Genomic DNA, 21,150 nt, shown 5'->3' on the forward strand with positions numbered 1-21,150 from the left:
CGATCGAGGCCACACGCGAGCTGGTCGCACTCGAAGCCCTCGCGACTCATCTCTCGCTCTTTCCTCAGAGCTCCGGAGATCCGGGCGAGGAGGCTCTCTGCCTTCGCTGCACAACTCGAACCGCGAAAGCCGCAATGATCTTTGTCCAAGCTGCGCAGAAGAAACAAAGCACTAAAACGGCCAATGTCTAGCTAATCTCCCAAGTGAAAAGGGTCAGCACGGAAAGCTCTTGCTGCTCTTCACTCGCTCTTCGTAACGGCCCAGAAGCATTGCGACTCTTCGCTTCTCTGCAGGATTTGCCCACCAACACTTCACATCAGCTAAAGCCGGCTGCCCGGACGAAAAGAGGCTAAGAAAGATCGTAGAAGGCACGATTGTTGCCGCACGAGAAGTGCCTGCTGCGGAGGCTTCTTGCTAGCAGCGCTAAAGGCACACCAACATTGTATCTCTGTGCTTTCCTGAACAGCTTGCGCTGGGACAGTTACAACCGTGTTTTGCAAGCTGTCCGGGTGCTGAGGCACTAAAAGTGCGGATGTCTGGCGACTGTCCAACACGAGAACCGGCTGCTCTGAAAGCCCTTCCTGCTCTTCACGTGCGCTTTCTAGCAGATCTACGCACACACAAACGTCGAGCTTCTTCGCTGTCCTACACAGCTAGCACGCTGGCAGGTACCGTCAACTTGGAACCAGCCGCACAGAAGGAAGGAGCCCTCCAACCGTCGAACAGCCGACGATCGCGTCCACACGCGAGCTGGCCGCACTCGAAGCCCTCGCGGCTCTTCTCTCGCTCTTTCCCGCGGGGATCCGTGGGAGGAGGCTCTCTGCCTTCGCTGCACAACTCGAACCGCGAAAGCCGCAATGATCTTTGTCCAAGCTGCGCAGAAGAAACAAAGCACTAAAACGGCTAATGTCTAGCTAATCTCCCAAGTGAAAAGGGTCAGCACGGAAAGCTCTTGCTGCTCTTCACTCGCTCTTCGTAACGGCCCAGAAGCATTGCGACTCTTCGCTTCTCTGCAGGATTTGTCCACCAACACTTCACATCAGCTAAAGCCTGCTGCCCGGAGGAAAAGAGGCTAAGAAAGATCGTAGAAGGCACGATTGTTGCCGCACGAGAAGTGCCTGCTGCGGAGGCTTCTTGCTAGCAGCGCTAAAGGCACACCAACATTGTATCTCTGTGCTTTCCTGAACAGCTTGCGCTGGGACAGTTACAACCGTGTTTTGCAAGCTGTCCTGGTACTGAGGCACTAAAAGTGCGGATGTCTGGCGACTGTCCAACACGAGAACCGGCTGCTCTGAAAGCCCTTCCTGCTCTTCACGTGCGCTTTCTAGCAGATCTACGCACAGACAAACGTCGAGCCTCTTCGCTGTCCTACACAGCTAGCACGTACCGTCAACTTGGAACCAGCCGCACAGAAGGAAGGAGCCCTCCAACCGACGACCAGCCGACGATCGCGTCCACACCCCAGCTGGCCGCATTCGAAGCCCTCGCGGCTCTTCTCTCGCTCTTTCCCGCGGGGATCCGTGGGAGGAGGCTCTCTGGCTTCACTGCACAACTCGAACCGCGAAAGCCGCAATGATCTTTGTCCAAGCTGCGCAGAAGAAACAAAGCACTAAAACGGCCAATGTCTAGCTAATCTCCCAAGTGAAAAGGGTCAGCACGGAAAGCTCTTGCTGCTCTTCACTCGCTCTTGGTAACGGCCCAGAAGCATTGCGACTCTTCGCTTCTCTGCAGGATTTGCCCACCAACACTTCACATCAGCTAAAGCCGGCTGCCCGGAGGAAAAGAGGCTATGAAAGATCGTAGAAGGCACGATTGTTGCCGCACGAGAAGTGCCTGCTGCGGAGGCTTCTTGCTAGCAGCGCTAAAGGCACACCAACATTGTATCTCTGTGCTTTCCTGAACAGCTTGCGCTGGGACAGTTACAACCGTGTTTTGCAAGCTGCCCGGGTGCTGAGGCACTAAAAGTGCGGATGTCTGGCGACTGTCCAACACGAGAACCGGCTGCTCTGAAAGCCCTTCCTGCTCTTCACGTGCGCTTTCTAGCAGATCTACGCACACACAAACGTCGAGCCTTTTCGCTGTCCTACACAGCTAGCACGCTGGCAGGTACCGTCAACTTGGAAGCAGCCGCACAGAAGGAAGGAGCCCTCCAACCGACGACCAGCGGATGATCGCGGCCACACGCGAGCTGGTCGCACTCGAAGCCCTCGCGGCTCATCTCTCGCTCTTTCCGCAGAGCTCCGAGATCCGTGCGAGGAGGCTCCCTGCCTTTGCTGCACAACTCGAACCGCGAAAGCCGCAATGATCTTTGTCCAAGCTGCGCAGAAGAAACAAAGCACTAAAACGGCTAATGTCTAGCTAATCTCCCAAGTGAAAAGGGTCAGCACGGAAAGCTCTTGCTGCTCTTCACTCGCTCTTGGTAACGGCCCAGAAGCATTGCGACTCTTCGCTTCTCTGCAGGATTTGTCCACCAACACTTCACATCAGCTAAAGCCTGCTGCCCGGAGGAAAAGAGGCTAAGAAAGATCGTAGAAGGCACGATTGTTGCCGCACGAGAAGTGCCTGCTGCGGAGGCTTCTTGCTAGCAGCGCTAAAGGCACACCAACATTGTATCTCTGTGCTTTCCTGAACAGCTTGCGCTGGGACAGTTACAACCGTGTTTTGCACGCTGTCCGGGTGCTGAGGCACTAAAAGTGCGGATGTCTGGCGACTGTCCAACACGAGAACCGGCTGCTCTGAAAGCCCTTCCTGCTCTTCACGTGCGCTTTCTAGCAGATCTACGCACACACAAACGTCGAGCCTCTTCGCTGTCCTACACAGCTAGCACGTACCGTCAACTTGGAACCAGCCGCACAGAAGGAAGGAGCCCTCCAACCGACGACCAGCAGACGATCGCGTCCACACGCGAGCTGGCCGCATTCGAAGCCCTCGCGGCTCTTCTCTCGCTCTTTCCCGCGGGGATCCGTGGGAGGAGGCTCTCTGCCTTCGCTGCACAACTCGAACCGCGAAAGCCGCAATGATCTTTGTCCAAGCTGCGCAGAAGAAACAAAGCACTAAAACGGCTAATGTCTAGCTAATCTCCCAAGTGAAAAGGGTCAGCACGGAAAGCTCTTGCTGCTCTTCACTCGCTCTTGGTAACGGCCCAGAAGCATTGCGACTCTTCGCTTCTCTGCAGGATTTGTCCACCAACACTTCACATCAGCTAAAGCCTGCTGCCCGGAGGAAAAGAGGCTAAGAAAGATCGTAGAAGGCACGATTGTTGCCGCACGAGAAGTGCCTGCTGCGGAGGCTTCTTGCTAGCAGCGCTAAAGGCACACCAACATTGTATCTCTGTGCTTTCCTGAACAGCTTGCGCTGGGACAGTTACAACCGTGTTTTGCACGCTGTCCGGGTGCTGAGGCACTAAAAGTGCGGATGTCTGGCGACTGTCCAACACGAGAACCGGCTGCTCTGAAAGCCCTTCCTGCTCTTCACGTGCGCTTTCTAGCAGATCTACGCACACACAAACGTCGAGCCTTTTCGCTGTCCTACACAGCTAGCACGCTGGCAGGTACCGTCAACTTGGAAGCAGCCGCACAGAAGGAAGGAGCCCTCCAACCGACGACCAGCAGACGATCGCGTCCACACGCGAGCTGGCCGCATTCGAAGCCATCGCGGCTCTTCTCTCGCTCTTTCCCGCGGGGATCCGTTGGAGGAGGCTCTCTGCCTTCGCTGCACAACTCGAACCGCGAAAGCCGCAATGATCTTTGTCCAAGCTGCGCAGAAGAAACAAAGCACTAAAACGGCTAATGTCTAGCTAATCTCCCAAGTGAAAAGGGTCAGCACGGAAAGCTCTTGCTGCTCTTCACTCGCTCTTGGTAACGGCCCAGAAGCATTGCGACTCTTCGCTTCTCTGCAGGATTTGTCCACCAACACTTCACATCAGCTAAAGCCTGCTGCCCGGAGGAAAAGAGGCTAAGAAAGATCGTAGAAGGCACGATTGTTGCCGCACGAGAAGTGCCTGCTGCGGAGGCTTCTTGCTAGCAGCGCTAAAGGCACACCAACATTGTATCTCTGTGCTTTCCTGAACAGCTTGCGCTGGGACAGTTACAACCGTGTTTTGCACGCTGTCCGGGTGCTGAGGCACTAAAAGTGCGGATGTCTGGCGACTGTCCAACACGAGAACCGGCTGCTCTGAAAGCCCTTCCTGCTCTTCACGTGCGCTTTCTAGCAGATCTACGCACACACAAACGTCGAGCCTCTTCGCTGTCCTACACAGCTAGCACGTACCGTCAACTTGGAACCAGCCGCACAGAAGGAAGGAGCCCTCCAACCGACGACCAGCAGACGATCGCGTCCACACGCGAGCTGGCCGCATTCGAAGCCCCCGCGGCTCTTCTCTCGCTCTTTCCCGCGGGAATCCGTTGGAGGAGGCTCTCTGCCTTCACTGCACAACTCGAACCGCGAAAGCCGCAATGATCTTTGTCCAAGCTGCGCAGAAGAAACAAAGCACTAAAACGGCTAATGTCTAGCTAATCTCCCAAGTGAAAAGGGTCAGCACGGAAAGCTCTTGCTGCTCTTCACTCGCTCTTGGTAACGGCCCAGAAGCATTGCGACTCTTCGCTTCTCTGCAGGATTTGCCCACCAACACTTCACATCAGCTAAAGCCGGCTGCCCGGACGAAAAGAGGCTAAGAAAGATCGTAGAAGGCACGATTGTTGCCGCACGAGAAGTGCCTGCTGCGGAGGCTTCTTGCGAGCAGCGCTAAAGGCACACCAACATCGCATCTCTGTGCTTTCCCGAACAGCTTGCGCTGGGACAGTTACAACCGTGTTTTGCAAGCTGTCCTGGTACTGAGGCACTAAAAGTGCGGATGTCTGGCGACTGTCCAACACGAGAACCGGCTGCTCTGAAAGCCCTTCCTGCTCTTCACGTGCGCTTTCTAGCAGATCTACGCACACACAAACGTCGAGCCTTTTCGCTGTCCTACACAGCTAGCACGTACCGTCAACTTGGAACCAGCCGCACAGAAGGAAGGAGCCCTCCAACCGACGACCAGCAGACGATCGCGTCCACACGCGAGCTGGCCGCACTCGAAGCCCTCGCGGCTCTTCTCTCGCTCTTTCCCGCGGGGATCCGTGGGAGGAGGCTCTCTGCCTTCGCTGCACAACACGAACCGCGAAAGCCGCAATGATCTTTGTCCAAGCTGCGCAGAAGAAACAAAGCACTAAAACGGCCAATGTCTAGCTAATCTCCCAAGTGAAAAGGGTCAGCACGGAAAGCTCTTGCTGCTCTTCACTCGCTCTTGGTAACGGCCCAGAAGCATTGCGACTCTTCGCTTCTCTGCAGGATTTGTCCACCAACACTTCACATCAGCTAAAGCCTGCTGCCCGGAGGAAAAGAGGCTAAGAAAGATCGTAGAAGGCACGATTGTTGCCGCACGAGAAGTGCCTGCTGCGGAGGCTTCTTGCTAGCAGCGCTAAAGGCACACCAACATTGTATCTCTGTGCTTTCCTGAACAGCTTGCGCTGGGACAGTTACAACCGTGTTTTGCACGCTGTCCGGGTGCTGAGGCACTAAAAGTGCGGATGTCTGGCGACTGTCCAACACGAGAACCGGCTGCTCTGAAAGCCCTTCCTGCTCTTCACGTGCGCTTTCTAGCAGATCTACGCACACACAAACGTCGAGCCTCTTCGCTGTCCTACACAGCTAGCACGTACCGTCAACTTGGAACCAGCCGCACAGAAGGAAGGAGCCCTCCAACCGACGAACAGCCGACGATCGAGGCCACACGCGAGCTGGTCGCACTCGAAGCCCTCGCGACTCATCTCTCGCTCTTTCCTCAGAGCTCCGGAGATCCGGGCGAGGAGGCTCTCTGCCTTCGCTGCACAACTCGAACCGCGAAAGCCGCAATGATCTTTGTCCAAGCTGCGCAGAAGAAACAAAGCACTAAAACGGCCAATGTCTAGCTAATCTCCCAAGTGAAAAGGGTCAGCACGGAAAGCTCTTGCTGCTCTTCACTCGCTCTTCGTAACGGCCCAGAAGCATTGCGACTCTTCGCTTCTCTGCAGGATTTGCCCACCAACACTTCACATCAGCTAAAGCCGGCTGCCCGGACGAAAAGAGGCTAAGAAAGATCGTAGAAGGCACGATTGTTGCCGCACGAGAAGTGCCTGCTGCGGAGGCTTCTTGCTAGCAGCGCTAAAGGCACACCAACATTGTATCTCTGTGCTTTCCTGAACAGCTTGCGCTGGGACAGTTACAACCGTGTTTTGCAAGCTGTCCGGGTGCTGAGGCACTAAAAGTGCGGATGTCTGGCGACTGTCCAACACGAGAACCGGCTGCTCTGAAAGTCCTTCCTGCTCTTCACGTGCGCTTTCTAGCAGATCTACGCACACACAAACGTCGAGCTTCTTCGCTGTCCTACACAGCTAGCACGCTGGCAGGTACCGTCAACTTGGAACCAGCCGCACAGAAGGAAGGAGCCCTCCAACCGACGACCAGCAGACGATCGCGGCCACACGCGAGCTGGCCGCACTCGAAGCCCTCGCGGCTCTTCTCTCGCTCTTTCCCGCGGGGATCCGTTGGAGGAGGCTCTCTGGCTTCACTGCACAACTCGAACCGCGAAAGCCGCAATGATCTTTGTCCAAGCTGCGCAGAAGAAACAAAGCACTAAAACGGCTAATGTCTAGCTAATCTCCCAAGTGAAAAGGGTCAGCACGGAAAGCTCTTGCTGCTCTTCACTCGCTCTTGGTAACGGCCCAGAAGCATTGCGACTCTTCGCTTCTCTGCAGGATTTGTCCACCAACACTTCACATCAGCTAAAGCCTGCTGCCCGGAGGAAAAGAGGCTAAGAAAGATCGTAGAAGGCACGATTGTTGCCGCACGAGAAGTGCCTGCTGCGGAGGCTTCTTGCTAGCAGCGCTAAAGGCACACCAACATTGTATCTCTGTGCTTTCCTGAACAGCTTGCGCTGGGACAGTTACAACCGTGTTTTGCACGCTGTCCGGGTGCTGAGGCACTAAAAGTGCGGATGTCTGGCGACTGTCCAACACGAGAACCGGCTGCTCTGAAAGCCCTTCCTGCTCTTCACGTGCGCTTTCTAGCAGATCTACGCACACACAAACGTCGAGCCTCTTCGCTGTCCTACACAGCTAGCACGTACCGTCAACTTGGAACCAGCCGCACAGAAGGAAGGAGCCCTCCAACCGACGAACAGCCGACGATCGCGTCCACACGCGAGCTGGCCTCATTCGAAGCCCTCGCGGCTCTTCTCTCGCTCTTTCCCGCGGGGATCCGTGGGAGGAGGCTCCCTGCCTTCGCTGCACAACTCGAACCGCGAAAGCCGCAATGATCTTTGTCCAAGCTGCGCAGAAGAAACAAAGCACTAAAACGGCCAATGTCTAGCTAATCTCCCAAGTGAAAAGGGTCAGCACGGAAAGCTCTTGCTGCTCTTCACTCGCTCTTGGTAACGGCCCAGAAGCATTGCGACTCTTCGCTTCTCTGCAGGATTTGTCCACCAACACTTCACATCAGCTAAAGCCTGCTGCCCGGAGGAAAAGAGGCTAAGAAAGATCGTAGAAGGCACGATTGTTGCCGCACGAGAAGTGCCTGCTGCGGAGGCTTCTTGCTAGCAGCGCTAAAGGCACACCAACATTGTATCTCTGTGCTTTCCTGAACAGCTTGCGCTGGGACAGTTACAACCGTGTTTTGCACGCTGTCCGGGTGCTGAGGCACTAAAAGTGCGGATGTCTGGCGACTGTCCAACACGAGAACCGGCTGCTCTGAAAGCCCTTCCTGCTCTTCACGTGCGCTTTCTAGCAGATCTACGCACACACAAACGTCGAGCCTCTTCGCTGTCCTACACAGCTAGCACGTACCGTCAACTTGGAACCAGCCGCACAGAAGGAAGGAGCCCACCAACCGACGAACAGCCGACGATCGCGTCCACACGCGAGCTGGCCTCATTCGAAGCCCTCGCGGCTCTTCTCTCGCTCTTTCCCGCGGGGATCCGTTGGAGGAGGCTCTCTGCCTTCACTGCACAACTCGAACCGCGAAAGCCGCAATGATCTTTGTCCAAGCTGCGCAGAAGAAACAAAGCACTAAAACGGCCAATGTCTAGCTAATCTCCCAAGTGAAAAGGGTCAGCACGGAAAGCTCTTGCTGCTCTTCACTCGCTCTTGGTAACGGCCCAGAAGCATTGCGACTCTTCGCTTCTCTGCAGGATTTGCCCACCAACACTTCACATCAGCTAAAGCCGGCTGCCCGGACGAAAAGAGGCTATGAAAGATCGTAGAAGGCACGATTGTTGCCGCACGAGAAGTGCCTGCTGCGGAGGCTTCTTGCTAGCAGCGCTAAAGGCACACCAACATTGTATCTCTGTGCTTTCCTGAACAGCTTGCGCTGGGACAGTTACAACCGTGTTTTGCACGCTGTCCGGGTGCTGAGGCACTAAAAGTGCGGATGTCTGGCGACTGTCCAACACGAGAACCGGCTGCTCTGAAAGCCCTTCCTGCTCTTCACGTGCGCTTTCTAGCAGATCTACGCACACACAAACGTCGAGCCTTTTCGCTGTCCTACACAGCTAGCACGCTGGCAGGTACCGTCAACTTGGAAGCAGCCGCACAGAAGGAAGGAGCCCTCCAACCGACGACCAGCGGATGATCGCGGCCACACGCGAGCTGGTCGCACTCGAAGCCCTCGCGGCTCATCTCTCGCTCTTTCCGCAGAGCTCCGAGATCCGTGCGAGGAGGCTCCCTGCCTTTGCTGCACAACTCGAACCGCGAAAGCCGCAATGATCTTTGTCCAAGCTGCGCAGAAGAAACAAAGCACTAAAACGGCTAATGTCTAGCTAATCTCCCAAGTGAAAAGGGTCAGCACGGAAAGCTCTTGCTGCTCTTCACTCGCTCTTGGTAACGGCCCAGAAGCATTGCGACTCTTCGCTTCTCTGCAGGATTTGTCCACCAACACTTCACATCAGCTAAAGCCTGCTGCCCGGAGGAAAAGAGGCTAAGAAAGATCGTAGAAGGCACGATTGTTGCCGCACGAGAAGTGCCTGCTGCGGAGGCTTCTTGCTAGCAGCGCTAAAGGCACACCAACATTGTATCTCTGTGCTTTCCTGAACAGCTTGCGCTGGGACAGTTACAACCGTGTTTTGCACGCTGTCCGGGTGCTGAGGCACTAAAAGTGCGGATGTCTGGCGACTGTCCAACACGAGAACCGGCTGCTCTGAAAGCCCTTCCTGCTCTTCACGTGCGCTTTCTAGCAGATCTACGCACACACAAACGTCGAGCCTCTTCGCTGTCCTACACAGCTAGCACGTACCGTCAACTTGGAACCAGCCGCACAGAAGGAAGGAGCCCTCCAACCGACGACCAGCAGACGATCGCGTCCACACGCGAGCTGGCCGCATTCGAAGCCCTCGCGGCTCTTCTCTCGCTCTTTCCCGCGGGGATCCGTTGGAGGAGGCTCTCTGCCTTCACTGCACAACTCGAACCGCGAAATCCGCAATGATCTTTGTCCAAGCTGCGCAGAAGAAACAAAGCACTAAAACGGCTAATGTCTAGCTAATCTCCCAAGTGAAAAGGGTCAGCACGGAAAGCTCTTGCTGCTCTTCACTCGCTCTTGGTAACGGCCCAGAAGCATTGCGACTCTTCGCTTCTCTGCAGGATTTGCCCACCAACACTTCACATCAGCTAAAGCCGGCTGCCCGGACGAAAAGAGGCTAAGAAAGATCGTAGAAGGCACGATTGTTGCCGCACGAGAAGTGCCTGCTGCGGAGGCTTCTTGCGAGCAGCGCTAAAGGCACACCAACATCGCATCTCTGTGCTTTCCCGAACAGCTTGCGCTGGGACAGTTACAACCGTGTTTTGCAAGCTGTCCTGGTACTGAGGCACTAAAAGTGCGGATGTCTGGCGACTGTCCAACACGAGAACCGGCTGCTCTGAAAGCCCTTCCTGCTCTTCACGTGCGCTTTCTAGCAGATCTACGCACACACAAACGTCGAGCCTTTTCGCTGTCCTACACAGCTAGCACGTACCGTCAACTTGGAACCAGCCGCACAGAAGGAAGGAGCCCTCCAACCGACGACCAGCAGACGATCGCGTCCACACGCGAGCTGGCCGCATTCGAAGCCCTCGCGGCTCTTCTCTCGCTCTTTCCCGCGGGGATCCGTTGGAGGAGGCTCCCTGCCTTCGCTGCACAACTCGAACCGCGAAAGCCGCAATGATCTTTGTCCAAGCTGCGCAGAAGAAACAAAGCACTAAAACGGCTAATGTCTAGCTAATCTCCCAAGTGAAAAGGGTCAGCACGGAAAGCTCTTGCTGCTCTTCACTCGCTCTTGGTAACGGCCCAGAAGCATTGCGACTCTTCGCTTCTCTGCAGGATTTGCCCACCAACACTTCACATCAGCTAAAGCCGGCTGCCCGGACGAAACGAGGCTAAGAAAGATCGTAGAAGGCACGATTGTTGCCGCACGAGAAGTGCCTGCTGCGGAGGCTTCTTGCGAGCAGCGCTAAAGGCACACCAACATTGTATCTCTGTGCTTTCCTGAACAGCTTGCGCTGGGACAGTTACAACCGTGTTTTGCACGCTGTCCGGGTGCTGAGGCACTAAAAGTGCGGATGTCTGGCGACTGTCCAACACGAGAACCGGCTGCTCTGAAAGCCCTTCCTGCTCTTCACGTGCGCTTTCTAGCAGATCTACGCACACACAAACGTCGAGCCTCTTCGCTGTCCTACACAGCTAGCACGTACCGTCAACTTGGAACCAGCCGCACAGAAGGAAGGAGCCCTCCAACCGACGAACAGCCGACGATCGCGTCCACACGCGAGCTGGCCGCATTCGAAGCCCTCGCGGCTCTTCTCTCGCTCTTTCCCGCGGAGATCCGTGGGAGGAGGCTCTCTGCCTTCGCTGCACAACTCGAACCGCGAAAGCCGCAATGATCTTTGTCCAAGCTGCGCAGAAGAAACAAAGCACTAAAACGGCTAATGTCTAGCTAATCTCCCAAGTGAAAAGGGTCAGCACGGAAAGCTCTTGCTGCTCTTCACTCGCTCTTGGTAACGGCCCAGAAGCATTGCGACTCTTCGCTTCTCTGCAGGATTTGTCCACCAACACTTCACATCAGCTAAAGCCTGCTGCCCGGAGGAAAAGAGGCTAAGAAAGATCGTAGAAGGCACGATTGTTGCCGCACGAGAAGTGCCTGCTGCGGAGGCTTCTTGCTAGCAGCGCTAAAGGCACACCAACATTGTATCTCTGTGCTTTCCTGAACAGCTTGCGCTGGGACAGTTACAACCGTGTTTTGCACGCTGTCCGGGTGCTGAGGCACTAAAAGTGCGGATGTCTGGCGACTGTCCAACACGAGAACCGGCTGCTCTGAAAGCCCTTCCTGCTCTTCACGTGCGCTTTCTAGCAGATCTACGCACACACAAACGTCGAGCCTTTTCGCTGTCCTACACAGCTAGCACGTACCGTCAACTTGGAACCAGCCGCACAGAAGGAAGGAGCCCTCCAACCGACGACCAGCAGACGATCGCGTCCACACGCGAGCTGGCCGCACTCGAAGCCCTCGCGGCTCTTCTCTCGCTCTTTCCCGCGGGGATCCGTGGGAGGAGGCTCTCTGCCTTCGCTGCACAACACGAACCGCGAAAGCCGCAATGATCTTTGTCCAAGCTGCGCAGAAGAAACAAAGCACTAAAACGGCCAATGTCTAGCTAATCTCCCAAGTGAAAAGGGTCAGCACGGAAAGCTCTTGCTGCTCTTCACTCGCTCTTGGTAACGGCCCAGAAGCATTGCGACTCTTCGCTTCTCTGCAGGATTTGCCCACCAACACTTCACATCAGCTAAAGCCTGCTGCCCGGAGGAAAAGAGGCTAAGAAAGATCGTAGAAGGCACGATTGTTGCCGCACGAGAAGTGCCTGCTGCGGAGGCTTCTTGCTAGCAGCGCTAAAGGCACACCAACATTGTATCTCTGTGCTTTCCTGAACAGCTTGCGCTGGGACAGTTACAACCGTGTTTTGCACGCTGTCCGGGTGCTGAGGCACTAAAAGTGCGGATGTCTGGCGACTGTCCAACACGAGAACCGGCTGCTCTGAAAGCCCTTCCTGCTCTTCACGTGCGCTTTCTAGCAGATCTACGCACAGACAAACGTCGAGCCTCTTCGCTGTCCTACACAGCTAGCACGTACCGTCAACTTGGAACCAGCCGCACAGAAGGAAGGAGCCCTCCAACCGACGACCAGCAGACGATCGCGTCCACACGCGAGCTGGCCGCATTCGAAGCCCTCGCGGCTCTTCTCTCGCTCTTTCCCGCGGGGATCCGTGGGAGGAGGCTCCCTGCCTTCGCTGCACAACTCGAACCGCGAAAGCCGCAATGATCTTTGTCCAAGCTGCGCAGAAGAAACAAAGCACTAAAACGGCTAATGTCTAGCTAATCTCCCAAGTGAAAAGGGTCAGCACGGAAAGCTCTTGCTGCTCTTCACTCGCTCTTCGTAACGGCCCAGAAGCATTGCGACTCTTCGCTTCTCTGCAGGATTTGCCCACCAACACTTCACGTCAGCTAAAGCCGGCTGCCCGGAGGAAAAGAGGCTAAGAAAGATCGTAGAAGGCACGATTGTTGCCGCACGAGAAGTGCCTGCTGCGGAGGCTTCTTGCGAGCAGCGCTAAAGGCACACCAACATCGCATCTCTGTGCTTTCCTGAACAGCTTGCGCTGGGACAGTTACAACCGTGTTTTGCAAGCTGTCCTGGTACTGAGGCACTAAAAGTGCGGATGTCTGGCGACTGTCCAACACGAGAACCGGCTGCTCTGAAAGCCCTTCCTGCTCTTCACGTGCGCTTTCTAGCAGATCTACGCACACACAAACGTCGAGCCTCTTCGCTGTCCTACACAGCTAGCACGTACCGTCAACTTGGAACCAGCCGCACAGAAGGAAGGAGCCCTCCAACCGACGACCAGCCGACGATCGCGTCCACACCCCAGCTGGCCGCATTCGAAGCCCTCGCGGCTCTTCTCTCGCTCTTTCCCGCGGGGATCCGTGGGAGGAGGCTCTCTGGCTTCACTGCACAACTCGAACCGCGAAAGCCGCAATGATCTTTGTCCAAGCTGCGCAGAAGAAACAAAGCACTAAACCGGCCAATGTCTAGCTAATCTCCCAAGTGAAAAGGGTCAGCACGGAAAGCTCTTGCTGCTCTTCACTCGCTCTTGGTAACGGCCCAGAAGCATTGCGACTCTTCGCTTCTCTGCAGGATTTGCCCACCAACACTTCACATCAGCTAAAGCCGGCTGCCCGGAGGAAAAGAGGCTATGAAAGATCGTAGAAGGCACGATTGTTGCCGCACGAGAAGTGCCTGCTGCGGAGGCTTCTTGCTAGCAGCGCTAAAGGCACACCAACATTGTATCTCTGTGCTTTCCTGAACAGCTTGCGCTGGGACAGTTACAACCGTGTTTTGCAAGCTGTCCGGGTGCTGAGGCACTAAAAGTGCGGATGTCTGGCGACTGTCCAACACGAGAACCGGCTGCTCTGAAAGCCCTTCCTGCTCTTCACGTGCGCTTTCTAGCAGATCTACGCACACACAAACGTCGAGCCTTTTCGCTGTCCTACACAGCTAGCACGCTGGCAGGTACCGTCAACTTGGAAGCAGCCGCACAGAAGGAAGGAGCCCTCCAACCGACGACCAGCGGATGATCGCGGCCACACGCGAGCTGGTCGCACTCGAAGCCCTCGCGGCTCATCTCTCGCTCTTTCCGCAGAGCTCCGAGATCCGTGCGAGGAGGCTCCCTGCCTTTGCTGCACAACTCGAACCGCGAAAGCCGCAATGATCTTTGTCCAAGCTGCGCAGAAGAAACAAAGCACTAAAACGGCTAATGTCTAGCTAATCTCCCAAGTGAAAAGGGTCAGCACGGAAAGCTCTTGCTGCTCTTCACTCGCTCTTGGTAACGGCCCAGAAGCATTGCGACTCTTCGCTTCTCTGCAGGATTTGTCCACCAACACTTCACATCAGCTAAAGCCTGCTGCCCGGAGGAAAAGAGGCTAAGAAAGATCGTAGAAGGCACGATTGTTGCCGCACGAGAAGTGCCTGCTGCGGAGGCTTCTTGCTAGCAGCGCTAAAGGCACACCAACATTGTATCTCTGTGCTTTCCTGAACAGCTTGCGCTGGGACAGTTACAACCGTGTTTTGCACGCTGTCCGGGTGCTGAGGCACTAAAAGTGCGGATGTCTGGCGACTGTCCAACACGAGAACCGGCTGCTCTGAAAGCCCTTCCTGCTCTTCACGTGCGCTTTCTAGCAGATCTACGCACACACAAACGTCGAGCCTCTTCGCTGTCCTACACAGCTAGCACGTACCGTCAACTTGGAACCAGCCGCACAGAAGGAAGGAGCCCTCCAACCGACGAACAGCCGACGATCGAGGCCACACGCGAGCTGGCCGCATTCGAAGCCCTCGCGACTCATCTCTCGCTCTTTCCTCAGAGCTCCGGAGATCCGGGCGAGGAGGCTCTCTGCCTTCGCTGCACAACTCGAACCGCGAAAGCCGCAATGATCTTTGTCCAAGCTGCGCAGAAGAAACAAAGCACTAAAACGGCTAATGTCTAGCTAATCTCCCAAGTGAAAAGGGTCAGCACGGAAAGCTCTTGCTGCTCTTCACTCGCTCTTGGTAACGGCCCAGAAGCATTGCGACTCTTCGCTTCTCTGCAGGATTTGTCCACCAACACTTCACATCAGCTAAAGCCTGCTGCCCGGAGGAAAAGAGGCTAAGAAAGATCGTAGAAGGCACGATTGTTGCCGCACGAGAAGTGCCTGCTGCGGAGGCTTCTTGCTAGCAGCGCTAAAGGCACACCAACATTGTATCTCTGTGCTTTCCTGAACAGCTTGCGCTGGGACAGTTACAACCGTGTTTTGCAAGCTGTCCTGGTACTGAGGCACTAAAAGTGCGGATGTCTGGCGACTGTCCAACACGAGAACCGGCTGCTCTGAAAGCCCTTCCTGCTCTTCACGTGCGCTTTCTAGCAGATCTACGCACAGACAAACGTCGAGCCTCTTCGCTGTCCTACACAGCTAGCACGTACCGTCAACTTGGAAGCAGCCGCACAGAAGGAAGGAGCCCTCCAACCGACGACCAGCAGACGATCGCGTCCACACGCGAGCTGGCCGCACTCGAAGCCCTCGCGGCTCTTCTCTCGCTCTTTCCCGCGGGGATCCGTGGGAGGAGGCTCTCTGCCTTCGCTGCACAACACGAACCGCGAAAGCCGCAATGATCTTTGTCCAAGCTGCGCAGAAGAAACAAAGCACTAAAACGGCTAATGTCTAGCTAATCTCCCAAGTGAAAAGGGTCAGCACGGAAAGCTCTTGCTGCTCTTCACTCGCTCTTGGTAACGGCCCAGAAGCATTGCGACTCTTCGCTTCTCTGCAGGATTTGCCCACCAACACTTCACATCAGCTAAAGCCTGCTGCCCGGACGAAAAGAGGCTAAGAAAGATCGTAGAAGGCACGATTGTTGCCGCACGAGAAGTGCCTGCTGCGGAGGCTTCTTGCTAGCAGCGCTAAAGGCACACCAACATTGTATCTCTGTGCTTTCCTGAACAGCTTGCGCTGGGACAGTTACAACCGTGTTTTGCACGCTGTCCGGGTGCTGAGGCACTAAAAGTGCGGATGTCTGGCGACTGTCCAACACGAGAACCGGCTGCTCTGAAAGCCCTTCCTGCTCTTCACGTGCGCTTTCTAGCAGATCTACGCACACACAAACGTCGAGCCTCTTCGCTGTCCTACACAGCTAGCACGTACCGTCAACTTGGAACCAGCCGCACAGAAGGAAGGAGCCCTCCAACCGACGACCAGCAGACGATCGCGTCCACACGCGAGCTGGCCGCATTCGAAGCCCTCGCGGCTCTTCTCTCGCTCTTTCCCGCGGGGATCCGTGGGAGGAGGCTCCCTGCCTTCGCTGCACAACTCGAACCGCGAAAGCCGCAATGATCTTTGTCCAAGCTGCGCAGAAGAAACAAAGCACTAAAACGGCTAATGTCTAGCTAATCTCCCAAGTGAAAAGGGTCAGCACGGAAAGCTCTTGCTGCTCTTCACTCGCTCTTCGTAACGGCCCAGAAGCATTGCGACTCTTCGCTTCTCTGCAGGATTTGCCCACCAACACTTCACATCAGCTAAAGCCGGCTGCCCGGACGAAAAGAGGCTAAGAAAGATCGTAGAAGGCACGATTGTTGCCGCACGAGAAGTGCCTGCTGCGGAGGCTTCTTGCGAGCAGCGCTAAAGGCACACCAACATCGCATCTCTGTGCTTTCCTGAACAGCTTGCGCTGGGACAGTTACAACCGTGTTTTGCAAGCTGTCCGGGTGCTGAGGCACTAAAAGTGCGGATGTCTGGCGACTGTCCAACACGAGAACCGGCTGCTCTGAAAGCCCTTCCTGCTCTTCACGTGCGCTTTCTAGCAGATCTACGCACAGACAAACGTCGAGCCTCTTCGCTGTCCTACACAGCTAGCACGTACCGTCAACTTGGAACCAGCCGCACAGAAGGAAGGAGCCCTCCAACCGACGACCAGCCGACGATCGCGTCCACACCCCAGCTGGCCGCATTCGAAGCCCTCGCGGCTCTTCTCTCGCTCTTTCCCGCGGGGATCCGTGGGAGGAGGCTCTCTGGCTTCACTGCACAACTCGAACCGCGAAAGCCGCAATGATCTTTGTCCAAGCTGCGCAGAAGAAACAAAGCACTAAAACGGCCAATGTCTAGCTAATCTCCCAAGTGAAAAGGGTCAGCACGGAAAGCTCTTGCTGCTCTTCACTCGCTCTTGGTAACGGCCCAGAAGCATTGCGACTCTTCGCTTCTCTGCAGGATTTGCCCACCAACACTTCACATCAGCTAAAGCCGGCTGCCCGGAGGAAAAGAGGCTATGAAAGATCGTAGAAGGCACGATTGTTGCCGCACGAGAAGTGCCTGCTGCGGAGGCTTCTTGCTAGCAGCGCTAAAGGCACACCAACATTGTATCTCTGTGCTTTCCTGAACAGCTTGCGCTGGGACAGTTACAACCGTGTTTTGCAAGCTGTCCGGGTGCTGAGGCACTAAAAGTGCGGATGTCTGGCGACTGTCCAACACGAGAACCGGCTGCTCTGAAAGCCCTTCCTGCTCTTCACGTGCGCTTTCTAGCAGATCTACGCACACACAAACGTCGAGCCTTTTCGCTGTCCTACACAGCTAGCACGCTGGCAGGTACCGTCAACTTGGAAGCAGCCGCACAGAAGGAAGGAGCCCTCCAACCGACGACCAGCGGATGATCGCGGCCACACGCGAGCTGGTCGCACTCGAAGCCCTCGCGGCTCATCTCTCGCTCTTTCCGCAGAGCTCCGAGATCCGTGCGAGGAGGCTCCCTGCCTTTGCTGCACAACTCGAACCGCGAAAGCCGCAATGATCTTTGTCCAAGCTGCGCAGAAGAAACAAAGCACTAAAACGGCTAATGTCTAGCTAATCTCCCAAGTGAAAAGGGTCAGCACGGAAAGCTCTTGCTGCTCTTCACTCGCTCTTGGTAACGGCCCAGAAGCATTGCGACTCTTCGCTTCTCTGCAGGATTTGTCCACCAACACTTCACATCAGCTAAAGCCTGCTGCCCGGAGGAAAAGAGGCTAAGAAAGATCGTAGAAGGCACGATTGTTGCCGCACGAGAAGTGCCTGCTGCGGAGGCTTCTTGCTAGCAGCGCTAAAGGCACACCAACATTGTATCTCTGTGCTTTCCTGAACAGCTTGCGCTGGGACAGTTACAACCGTGTTTTGCACGCTGTCCGGGTGCTGAGGCACTAAAAGTGCGGATGTCTGGCGACTGTCCAACACGAGAACCGGCTGCTCTGAAAGCCCTTCCTGCTCTTCACGTGCGCTTTCTAGCAGATCTACGCACACACAAACGTCGAGCCTCTTCGCTGTCCTACACAGCTAGCACGTACCGTCAACTTGGAACCAGCCGCACAGAAGGAAGGAGCCCTCCAACCGACGAACAGCCGACGATCGAGGCCACACGCGAGCTGGCCGCACTCGAAGCCCTCGCGGCTCTTCTCTCGCTCTTTCCCGCGGGGATCCGTGGGAGGAGGCTCTCTGCCTTCGCTGCACAACTCGAACCGCGAAAGCCGCAATGATCTTTGTCCAAGCTGCGCAGAAGAAACAAAGCACTAAAACGGCTAATGTCTAGCTAATCTCCCAAGTGAAAAGGGTCAGCACGGAAAGCTCTTGCTGCTCTTCACTCGCTCTTCGTAACGGCCCAGAAGCATTGCGACTCTTCGCTTCTCTGCAGGATTTGTCCACCAACACTTCACATCAGCTAAAGCCTGCTGCCCGGAGGAAAAGAGGCTAAGAAAGATCGTAGAAGGCACGATTGTTGCCGCACGAGAAGTGCCTGCTGCGGAGGCTTCTTGCTAGCAGCGCTAAAGGCACACCAACATTGTATCTCTGTGCTTTCCTGAACAGCTTGCGCTGGGACAGTTACAACCGTGTTTTGCAAGCTGTCCTGGTACTGAGGCACTAAAAGTGCGGATGTCTGGCGACTGTCCAACACGAGAACCGGCTGCTCTGAAAGCCCTTCCTGCTCTTCACGTGCGCTTTCTAGCAGATCTACGCACAGACAAACGTCGAGCCTCTTCGCTGTCCTACACAGCTAGCACGTACCGTCAACTTGGAACCAGCCGCACAGAAGGAAGGAGCCCTCCAACCGACGACCAGCCGACGATCGCGTCCACACCCCAGCTGGCCGCATTCGAAGCCCTCGCGGCTCTTCTCTCGCTCTTTCCCGCGGGGATCCGTGGGAGGAGGCTCTCTGGCTTCACTGCACAACTCGAACCGCGAAAGCCGCAATGATCTTTGTCCAAGCTGCGCAGAAGAAACAAAGCACTAAAACGGCCAATGTCTAGCTAATCTCCCAAGTGAAAAGGGTCAGCACGGAAAGCTCTTGCTGCTCTTCACTCGCTCTTGGTAACGGCCCAGAAGCATTGCGACTCTTCGCTTCTCTGCAGGATTTGCCCACCAACACTTCACATCAGCTAAAGCCGGCTGCCCGGAGGAAAAGAGGCTATGAAAGATCGTAGAAGGCACGATTGTTGCCGCACGAGAAGTGCCTGCTGCGGAGGCTTCTTGCTAGCAGCGCTAAAGGCACACCAACATTGTATCTCTGTGCTTTCCTGAACAGCTTGCGCTGGGACAGTTACAACCGTGTTTTGCAAGCTGCCCGGGTGCTGAGGCACTAAAAGTGCGGATGTCTGGCGACTGTCCAACACGAGAACCGGCTGCTCTGAAAGCCCTTCCTGCTCTTCACGTGCGCTTTCTAGCAGATCTACGCACACACAAACGTCGAGCCTTTTCGCTGTCCTACACAGCTAGCACGCTGGCAGGTACCGTCAACTTGGAAGCAGCCGCACAGAAGGAAGGAGCCCTCCAACCGACGACCAGCGGATGATCGCGGCCACACGCGAGCTGGTCGCACTCGAAGCCCTCGCGGCTCATCTCTCGCTCTTTCCGCAGAGCTCCGAGATCCGTGCGAGGAGGCTCCCTGCCTTTGCTGCACAACTCGAACCGCGAAAGCCTCAATGATCTTTGTCCAAGCTGCGCAGAAGAAACAAAGCACTAAAACGGCTAATGTCTAGCTAATCTCCCAAGTGAAAAGGGTCAGCACGGAAAGCTCTTGCTGCTCTTCACTCGCTCTTGGTAACGGCCCAGAAGCATTGCGACTCTTCGCTTCTCTGCAGGATTTGTCCACCAACACTTCACATCAGCTAAAGCCTGCTGCCCGGAGGAAAAGAGGCTAAGAAAGATCGTAGAAGGCACGATTGTTGCCGCACGAGAAGTGCCTGCTGCGGAGGCTTCTTGCTAGCAGCGCTAAAGGCACACCAACATTGTATCTCTGTGCTTTCCTGAACAGCTTGCGCTGGGACAGTTACAACCGTGTTTTGCACGCTGTCCGGGTGCTGAGGCACTAAAAGTGCGGATGTCTGGCGACTGTCCAACACGAGAACCGGCTGCTCTGAAAGCCCTTCCTGCTCTTCACGTGCGCTTTCTAGCAGATCTACGCACACACAAACGTCGAGCCTCTTCGCTGTCCTACACAGCTAGCACGTACCGTCAACTTGGAACCAGCCGCACAGAAGGAAGGAGCCCTCCAACCGACGACCAGCAGACGATCGCGTCCACACGCGAGCTGGCCGCATTCGAAGCCCTCGCGGCTCTTCTCTCGCTCTTTCCCGCGGGGATCCGTGGGAGGAGGCTCTCTGCCTTCGCTGCACAACTCGAACCGCGAAAGCCGCAATGATCTTTGTCCAAGCTGCGCAGAAGAAACAAAGCACTAAAACGGCTAATGTCTAGCTAATCTCCCAAGTGAAAAGGGTCAGCACGGAAAGCTCTTGCTGCTCTTCACTCGCTCTTGGTAACGGCCCAGAAGCATTGCGACTCTTCGCTTCTCTGCAGGATTTGTCCACCAACACTTCACATCAGCTAAAGCCTGCTGCCCGGAGGAAAAGAGGCTAAGAAAGATCGTAGAAGGCACGATTGTTGCCGCACGAGAAGTGCCTGCTGCGGAGGCTTCTTGCTAGCAGCGCTAAAGGCACACCAACATTGTATCTCTGTGCTTTCCTGAACAGCTTGCGCTGGGACAGTTACAACCGTGTTTTGCACGCTGTCCGGGTGCTGAGGCACTAAAAGTGCGGATGTCTGGCGACTGTCCAACACGAGAACCGGCTGCTCTGAAAGCCCTTCCTGCTCTTCACGTGCGCTTTCTAGCAGATCTACGCACACACAAACGTCGAGCCTTTTCGCTGTCCTACACAGCTAGCACGCTGGCAGGTACCGTCAACTTGGAAGCAGCCGCACAGAAGGAAGGAGCCCTCCAACCGACGACCAGCAGACGATCGCGTCCACACGCGAGCTGGCCGCATTCGAAGCCATCGCGGCTCTTCTCTCGCTCTTTCCCGCGGGGATCCGTTGGAGGAGGCTCTCTGCCTTCGCTGCACAACTCGAACCGCGAAAGCCGCAATGATCTTTGTCCAAGCTGCGCAGAAGAAACAAAGCACTAAAACGGCTAATGTCTAGCTAATCTCCCAAGTGAAAAGGGTCAGCACGGAAAGCTCTTGCTGCTCTTCACTCGCTCTTGGTAACGGCCCAGAAGCATTGCGACTCTTCGCTTCTCTGCAGGATTTG

This window comes from Chlamydotis macqueenii, chromosome 2, assembly GCF_036417535.1.
Source record: "Chlamydotis macqueenii isolate bChlMac1 chromosome 2, bChlMac1.mat, whole genome shotgun sequence".
Lineage (NCBI taxonomy): Eukaryota > Metazoa > Chordata > Aves > Otidiformes > Otididae > Chlamydotis > Chlamydotis macqueenii.